The following is a 10,157-nucleotide window of genomic DNA, read 5'->3' on the forward strand; positions in this document are numbered from 1 at the left end:
AATAAAATAAATTATTAGATAAACAAATCTTATTTTTAAGTGAAAATTTTCGTATACATCTTTGATTTAAATAAATTAGATATTTAACAACTCACTTCCTTTAAAAAATAAATCTTTTTCACTAATTTGTAATAGATTAATAAGAATATTGATATAAAATTTTATATTTTTCAATTTAAAACAACTTTTAAAATATAGAAAATTGCAAATTAAATTTTTTATTTAGAAAAGTAAATCTCTTTATTTTCTCCATTTATTATCTCACCTTCTATCAATAATACTTTACGTGGACGACCTTCTAATTCATTTTGATCATATAAAATCCCTATGCAAAGAAACAACCTAGAAGTGTCTCACCTGACCAGAACATGTGGTATTGAAACTGGTAGGACCAGATCAACTCACCTATTTTCCAATTCCCTCTGCACCTATAAATGGTTGACTAACAATAGGTTCGAAATGGTTCTCGGTGACAAGGTTTGTTACTTGTTTTTAGTTGTTTCGATTTTGTGAAATAGCGGAGCGCGGTTCGAATCCCCATATTGTCTGTGTACCTACCCTCAATGGAGTTCAAATGCTAGGAGGAGATTACCTTAAAGAAAAAATCCATAGCGAAGAAATTGGTGAAACAACAAAGATAGACAACTGAAAAACATGATGGAAGAGATGTAAGTGTGAAGAGAAGTTGGGGAGGACGAGGAGAAGGCCAAGTCAAAGTGTAGTCGTTGCGAGAAGGATAGGCGTTGCCTCCATTAGCTTTAGGTAGAGGGCCTGTACCATCTCCTCTACAACTCTTGTGTCCTCCTGACTCATTGTCACATGTATTTCCCCTATTGTCTAGATGAATGCAGTAGCTCCACCCAGGGTCTCTTGAAATGCTCCACCTATCCTCGCAGCATCCATATCAATTGGCAACGCATGGCCACCACCACTCTACCCATGGTAATTCCCATGAGTGAACCCTTCCTATTTCTGCACTGCCAGAACCCTAATCCGCATGTCATGCACTTTGTGTTGTCGAACAACCACAGTTAAGGCCCAAACAAGGACCCCCAACAACAATTTCAAGGGCACCCACCGTCGCCCCATTAACTCAAAGTCGGATTTTGTCTCGGCCAAAGTGGTCTTAACCACGGCTATAATTTCATTTGCTTCGATGCGCAAGGTCGCGGTAACTGTGAGCGTGGAGGCCCAAAAGAGGGCCATGAAGGTCACTCAGTTGAGGAAGGACGCTAAAGAGGCCATCCACACAACACTCAATGTAGCCATGTAGGAAGAGCCTAAAGTGCATGCAACCAATTCTTTACATACATGTATACCATACTTCATAATCTTGAGTTGTTGCAGACCATCGTTACTGTAACCACTTATAACAAACTTACTATAACCACCTATGATATCCGACAGTGGGAATCTGTTTAATCATTTAACACATCAAATCAACAACTCAAAAACAGTACATGATGGCACATAGGGAAGTTCATTTCATAGAGAAATGCCTTACGACGTAAAAATAATTTGTTGAATTTCTTTCTTTATTGATAAGACAATAAAGTATTTTAAATTACATTTATTAAACAATATGTTATGTGACCAAACAAAATAATAAACTATAGACACGTATGTTTGTTTTGTGGGCCTTTGTAGAAGCAACTCGGATGTTGGGCTGACTATGAGGTTACAAGTAACAATATGCACATATTTATTTTTTGGATCCTATTGAAATCAGGTCGGTGGTTGGCCCCGACTATGAGATCGAAGGTTGGCATTGTGGTTTGAAAGGTCTCTCTAAACACTCCAGACTACTGACACTCCCTGACAAATTCGGCTCTAGCTTCAATATTTCACTTCTTTCTTTAGAGAATGACATGACTTGTTCCGATCTTTTAAACATTATATTTTATAAGTATAATTTATTCAAATTATGTTTTTCTTGAGAAAAAAATAAATAAAAAAATTGTCTTAAATTAGTTTTATCAAATAATCTATAATATGAAAAAAACAAAATATGAAATTATAAAGAGGCCAATTGTACATATATGTTTCTTTTGTGGGCCCTACCAAAATAAAGCTAACAGCCAAACTAGCTATGAAATCAGAGGTTGGCATTTGGTTTTGGATGGTGGTATGACATTTTGGCACAAATTGGCCTTGTTGTAAACACACCCAACTATGTGTACATATTTATTTTGTAGTCCCTACTAAAAACAAGTTGAAATATCAGAAGTAGAAATTGTGTTTTGAATGGCCTCTTTGGACACTCCTAGTTGTTGGCAGTCCCTGATCAAATTGGCTCTATCTAAAATACTGAATGGAAGCATTCTAAGTCAATATTGTTTTAAATTATAAATTATTTATTTAACTTACAATTTTAGAGAATGGATTCTAAAATATTAAGTATATTTAGATACATAAAAGTATATATATATATATATATATATAGATATATATATATATATAGATATATATATATATATATATATATATATATATATATATATATATATATACACACACACACACACAAATAGTTTTATCAATTTATATTTAAATAATATGCTATGTGAAAAAACAAAATAATAAGTTATAGACATCTATGTTTGTTTTGTGGGCCTTTGTAGAAGAAAGTTGGAGCTCGGGTTGACTATGAGGTTATAGATAATTTTATGCACATATTTCTTTTGTGTCTTGTACTAAAATCAATTCGTATGTCGGTCCCAACTATGAGATATGAGATCATGATTATGGTTTGAATGGTCTCTCTAAACACTACCAACTAGTGACACTTCTCCACCAATTCGACTCCATCTTAAATATTTATTTTTTTCTTTAGGGAATGGGATAATGGGTTGACGTATTTTAAAAATTAATTTGTTTAAATTAATTTTATCAAATAATATAAAATGATAAATTATAGGGAAGTCAATTATATATATATGTGTGTGTGTGTGTGTGTGTCTTTTATGGGACCTTCCATACGAAAGTTAGTGGTCGGGTTGGCTATGAGATCAGAGTACGGCATTGTGTTTTGGACGATGCTATGATGTTCCGCGACCAATTGGCCTCCTTGTAAACACGCCCAATTATATGTACATATTTGTTTGTGGTCTATATTCAAAGAAAGTGGAAAGACGGGTCGGGGTATGCGGTCGAAAATAAGATTTGTCATTTGAATGGTCTCTCTAGACACTCCCGACTAATATAGAGTCCTATTTTTTTTGGACCCTATATTAGGTGGACGGACCTACCTATGGTTTTGTACACGGGCTTCCCACATGGTTTTGGTCATGATGGTTTTCTGCCCATTGTATTTTATAGATCTCATCAAGGAAACTACGGTTATGTTCTAATCCAAGGTTAATGGACTGAGTTTTATGGATGCTTCGACATATATATATATATGTATGTATTGTAACATTGAAAGGAATATAATGAAAAATCAATCTAGTATTCCCAGTTTTCGGATCTAGGGGAAAATATCTGTGTATATCTATTTTATGTTTTATGTTCTCGCTATTATTTATTTAATGTTGTTAGAATTCGTATGAAAGTAATTTATATACAAGTTTAAAACCTATATTATAAGTGATTGTGACTTCATTCATGTTGGATGTTGGACGCAATATGATTTCTATAAGCTTGTTTGTCTTAATTGAGTAGATGGGAAGAGTCATAGCCAATGACTCGTTCATGATGTTGTCATAAGAAAGATAACATATGAGGAAAAAGATGCAAAATGAGAGATAGTTAACATTTATAAAAAAACCACAAGCACTGATTAATTATCTTATAGATTTATATTCAAATGAAGAAGATTGGGTTTTGGATTTATTTTCAGGTTTAGGTAAGTTTTATTATATAAAATCGAATTTTAATATTTTCCTTTTTAGTTTTTATGTGTTTATACTAATTTGCTTATTTATTTATTTTGTGCTTGATGATTGGGTACAACACTAGCATGTTGCTAAGGAAGAAACTGCTTTGAGAAAAGAATAATTTAATGAATCATGTGTTGCAAAAAAGGCAAAAGAACCTAAACTATCGTTATATGGAACGATTGAAAAATGACACTTTGGGAGATTTGTAGACATGAAAGATCCATTAGAAGAGGAAAACGAGGAAAGTCGAGCAGGAAATATTATGGAAAAAGAAAATAATGAAGTTGTATAAGATGATGAACATGGATTATATGATATTGTTGATGAACTCTAAGTTATGTATGCAAATCAAACTCAACTTTGAGATATATTCATTAGTTTTACTTGTAATGGTTTGACTTTGAGATTTTATGAGAAGAATGAATATTTGATTATTGTTGTTATATATTCAACATTTGTATTATCGTATTTTCAGTATAATTTTTATGTGAATCATTTTTTTTGTAAAGAAACTATGATTCCTCCAAATTTTCAACATAAAATTCATAAAAAAAAATAAAGTTCTTTTTTTTGAATTTTTTTCATTGATATTTTCCCATAAAAATAGTTTATTTGACATGTAATTTTTGACAAAAAAATAAAAGAAAAAAGAAACTGATGTGCATTGAAATATTAATTAACATTACATAAACATATAGAAAATACATAGTTTAAATATTCACCCTTTTTTTTTAACAATGCTAAAAAAATTTAAAATTTCCTTAAAAAAAATTAGAAAGAAAAATAAAAAAACACAAATACATAAATACACTTAAAAATAATACATTAAATACACTTAAAAATAAAAATGTATTAGAAAATTTAATATCCATTTTTTAATATCCATAATTCTGTAACTGTGTTCTCTAAGGTTGAATGCAAATGCATTCCATCTCTGCAGTGTGGTACATATTTCCAGAATTTTAAAGAAAGTGAAAAGTGATGGGAATTTGGGCAAAAGAATATAAGAAATTTTGTAGTACATGTGGTTGAATATATATATTTATATGTATTTTTTTCTCTGTAAATAAATTTATCACTATATCAAATATATACCAAATCTTGAAGTTTGAAAATTATAATCTAGATTTACAAAAGTCCCTATCAAAGTTGATCAAAATCTTACAAAAATTTCTGTAATTTTCTAATTAAACTTAAACCATCTCTGCTTTCTAAAATAAAAATCAATCAAATTAGTATCAATTTCAGGTGCTACTGTGAGCTATGGGACGTGAGGTTGTCGTGCACTGATTACAGGTAAACAAAGAAGTCAGGTGGACTGTTTACTGTCAACGCTAATGCATGGGAGCTGGAAAACAGATTTTCCACATCATAAACGCTATTGCAGTTACCTCCGCACGTAGTTTTCATCCGGGTCTGTGCGGTTTTTAATGGAAAGTGCGCAGCCCCAATCCGAGTCGCAAAGAATCCCTTCCTCTGCCTATCTCATTTCACCTACTCTCTCTGGACACCGCCACCACTTTTGTCTTTTGTAATCAGTGGCCAAGAATCCGTTCCTGCATGTATATGTTTTTTTTGCCGGATTTAATCGGTCCTGTAAATCGAAGAATTTTTTCAAAATGTTACTTCTTCATAAATCAGATTTTTCGTTCACACCTTCAAACCACTTACGAGGAACCTTAGGCTTTACGAGTTAGCTGTGTATCGGGGAAATAAAATGGTGTTCCGTGTAGAACTGAATAGCTTCCTATCTGCTTGCCGGTCTGTCCTATCTCTGTGGGTTGCCACGGAACTGCCTTTCTCACTGTCTTTCTATCATTTTTTTTGGTTGGTTTTTTTATAATCTAGAATTAAATGAAATAAACAATTCTACAATTAAAATTTTAAATTTTAGATTTTTTCATATATTTGTTTTTAATTAACTAAAAAACAATAATTATTTTTTTCCATATAAAAAAGAAATCGTTTTTTTTACTAATTTATAAAAGGAAAAAATCAAAAACCATAAAATACCTATTTTAAAGAAAAATTTGATTTACTTTATAGTGGTTGGTAGAAGTACCTATTTTAAAGAAAAATTTGATTTACTTTATAGTGGTTGGTACTTTAAAATTGGTACTTCAAAATGTGAAAATTATTGTAAAAAATACTTTGAAATGTTGCTTTAGACAAGAGGACATTAATTTTGATGAAAAATTTAATTTAGTTTATAATATTTAGGACCATGAAACATAAAAATTAATGCCAAAAATATTTTGGAGTGTTACTTTAGACAACGAGACATATTGGATGCATGAATAAAAAACCTTTGCATGTTCTTTTCTAAAACAAAAATGAGAAATACTAATTGACATTTTATGCATTATCTCAAAGATTTTAGAAATCATTATGTTCATCATCCTTTTGGTGGAGGTGAGATAGAGAAAGAAGAAATGATTAGAATGATTGAGTATTTATATGAATTTTATGAGATAGACATTAAGGATTGGATTCTAAAAGGTAAATAACTGGAGAAATCTATTTGCAAGATAAATCCCTAGATACTAAAGGCTACTTATAAGAAAATAAGATTCAGATTCTATTAACGTAAGACCTAATGTCACATTACACACAATAACATTTTTTTAAAATATTTACATCTCCAAAACATTTAGTTCAGAGAAAAATGTCCATACTTTATATATATATAAAAAATAAAAATAAAAATCTAAAGTAAAATAATGTAATAATATATTATCTTAAATACACTTAATTCAAAAATAAATTATTAAAAATAAAATTATATAAAAATGAGTATCAAAGAGATTTAGGAGCAGGTTGTTAAGGTGCTCCATAAGCAAAGGTCACCACTTCTAGTCTCACCGATACCAAAAAAATCCATTATGGTTTCTGCTGCCGATACCAAAAAAATCCAGTATGGTTTCGGCTGGTGCGGCTAGGCTAGGTGCGATCCCCGGGCGACTTTGACTGCTTAGACGCCAGTCATGGCCTCTCAGCGAAGTGATTTTCAGGATTCACCCACTTATCAACAAAAAAAACATAACTAAAAATAAGTAAACCAAATTAATTATTAAAAAAAAAATCTATAATAAAATAATATAATAATATATTATCTTAAATACACTTAATTCAAAGATAAATTATTAAAAATAAAATTATATATAGATTAATAACATAATTAAAAATGAGTACAGAAAATTAATAAATATTTAAGATATAAAAAACTAAAATTGTAAAAATATATTTTTATACCTCAAAATTATATCTCCTAACAAAAATTAAATTTAAAAATATATAAAATTGTATTAATACTATTTATATTCTTATATAACTTTAAAAAAATTATAAATTTAAAAATATATAAAATTTTTATTAAAACTTTAAAAAAATTATAGATTTAAAAATATATAAAATTTTATTAATACTATTTATATGCTTTTTAGGGTTTTATTAATTATTTTATATTTATTTTAATAATAAAACAATAATTTACATTTTATCCTTTTAATAATATATTTAATTCATCGATCAATTTCAAACTTCTAAACTTTATTTTGAAAATGGTTAGCATACAACTCTATTCTTTAACCCACTTTTCATATAATATTATGAAGACTTCAAACTGCTAAACTTTATTTTGAAAAGAGTTAGCATACAAATCTATTCTTTAACCTACTTTTCATATAATATTATAAGACTTCAAACTTCTAAACTTTATTTTGAAAAAGTTAGCTTACAAATCTATTCTTTAACCCACTTTTCATATAATATTATGAAGACTAATTTCCAATTTGATTTCCTACCCGATCGCTATTGATAACTCCGAAATTTCATATTTAAAAGGGCAAACTTTATAATAATAATTTGTTTTTGGATAAATAAATGATAAAATAGAACCAAATACTATAATTTGAAGTTTTATTTTTCTTCGCTACACTAAAACTTACCCCGCTGTCACTAAGCGATTTTTCATGTCTCTCAGCAAGCTACACTAAAACTTACACCGCCGTCACTGTTCAAATTTGCTGACATAGAAATGGCTTGCGTGAAAACTGAAGAGGGCGCCTGATGGAATCGACGTAATGATCAATGAAAAATCTGAGCTTAAGGTTGGTGGAGCGGTTCCCAGTGAAGAAACAAAGGCCACCATTCCTTCTTTACACGTCGCTTAGACATGGCATGACCGCATGGGGGCCATGATGGAACCAAAAGCCGTACCTCGTGAATTCTTTTGTCTAAATGCCTCTATAAGTACCTCTGAATCCCTTGGCCTACTGCACCATTCACGGTGCAGCATTGCCTCGATTCCTCCTCTGTCTCGTTACCCACACCATTTGGATTCTGTTAGACTTTTCGCAGAGAAAAAATGAGGAGCTACCTGCTTTTAGTAGTTGGCATTCTAGGTTCTTGTTCCTCTTCTCCACTCTAAGTTTTAACCAAATTTCCATGTGCTGGATTTTAGGTTTCTGTTTTAATTTAAGCTGAATTGTTGGCTGAAAACGGGAGCACTCCTTCGTGTTTTATGTAACAGGAAACGCGGCATCCTTGTTACTGTATGGAGCGCCAATGTAAGATTTGTCACTTTTATTACGAGTATCTGCCTTATAATTTCGGCAAACAAGTGTATGCTGAATAATAGTTCGATGTTGTAAATGTTTTGATGCAGGGTCAAATTTAGGAGAGTGATAAGAAACAGATCGACAGAGAGCTTCCCAGGCTTCCCATGTGCGATAGCCCTGCTAAATTCTCTGCTCTACACGTGTTATGGTTCGCCTCTGATCAGTCATGGTCTGCATAACATCTTGGTGTTGACCATCTTTCTGAAATACACTATACCCACAGCCAAGGCAGGTTTCAATACTCCTAGTCTGTCATTATCTGTCCCTTAATCATAATATGCACCAGATGTTTAGACTTTCTGCTGTGGACTTTAAAAAGTGGCTGTATATATCAGATTAAACCAATCTCTATATGTTCTTGTTGTGTTAACAAAACATTTATATGTGACTGTACTTTTACAACGGATAAGGCCATGTTATCTATTTTTGTGACGGATTTCCCTATGTTGATATTTTTGGAAAGATCTCCACTATCTACGTACATGGATACATGTTAGACATGTATTCTGCAGAATGTGTTTATTGTTTCATAATAAAAGTACTCTTTTTCCCATGAGCTGGATGTTAGATTAGTAATTAGTTTTCTTTTGTGTTTTGTTGGATGAATGAATTTAAGCCTAATATAGATTTCAAAATATTCTTAAAATTTGTAATTAAAATGGAAATGACACTAATGAATAATTGATTCTTTGTTGGTGTGCAGAAAACAATGGGGCAGAACAATGGTGGGTGTGACGTTGGTGTTTGCCTGCATTTCAACAGTTTGTCTGGTTGCTCTTGGGGTTAAGAAGGATAAGAAAAAGCTGGTAGGGATTTCGGGGATGGTTGTCACTGTGGTCATGTATGCTTCTCCACTTTCCGATGCTGTAAGTATCTAACTCCATCCCATGCTATTTTGTCACTTATCTGCATCAAAACATTCTCTAATAACATTCTACTTCGATGTTGTTGTTCAAATTGAAAATAGGAGTACCTCCTTCATTGGATTTTCAAGGCTCCATCAGTTTGTTTAACCTCACTTAGCAAGCTCTAATGATTTAGAGGGAGATGAACCAACAGAGCATCTTAATAATTGTTTGCAAAATTTTCATTTCTTGATAATGCCCATAGAACAAAATTTTCGGATGGCCAGCGTTATTAAAATTGTGGAGTGCCAAAACCAAGATTGAAGTTCCCATGCTTGGCATTTGTAGAGAGTGATGCTTCCCACTAGAGAAACTACTCCCTATAGACTGGAGAATTAGGTTGCAATTGAGGTAAATGTGACTAGAATGAGAATTGCAGAGATATTTAATGACCATGATGTGTGTTTAGAAAGTGGTGTCCCCTCATATCAAACCTAACATTTGACATGGTCTATGGGGTTGTGTTGCCACATCCCTAATTGCATGACTAAGTGAGACAACGAGGGAAGGATCTAACCAGCCATATATTGGGTATTTAATGTCCAAAAAAGAGCACCTAACTTAGCCTGATAACACTCGAGCCGACAAATATTATTTAATGCCGAAATTACTCGCTCCGGTGTTATCGCGTTAAGTTGCATGCTCCTCTTTCGACATTAAATACCCAATATATGACTGATTAGCTCTTTCCGTTGGGTTGGATGGCCCGCGCCTCCCCAAATCCCCTCTCAGCCTCCCGTTGGGGATCGCTTCTC

The 10,157-nt window shown here is 31.9% G+C and overlaps 1 pseudogene; it reads left to right on the forward strand.

Annotated features, from left to right (window-relative positions):
* The first annotated feature begins 459 nt into the window (after positions 1–459).
* On the forward strand, positions 460–9,375 carry LOC149158546 (uncharacterized; annotated as a pseudogene).
* The last annotated feature ends 782 nt before the right edge of the window (positions 9,376–10,157 follow it).

The sequence above is a fragment of the Pinus tabuliformis genome, chromosome 5_2, assembly GCF_031772625.1.
Source record: "Pinus tabuliformis cultivar Carrire ecotype Pingquan chromosome 5_2, CPIR1, whole genome shotgun sequence".
Taxonomy (NCBI): domain Eukaryota; kingdom Viridiplantae; phylum Streptophyta; class Pinopsida; order Pinales; family Pinaceae; genus Pinus; species Pinus tabuliformis.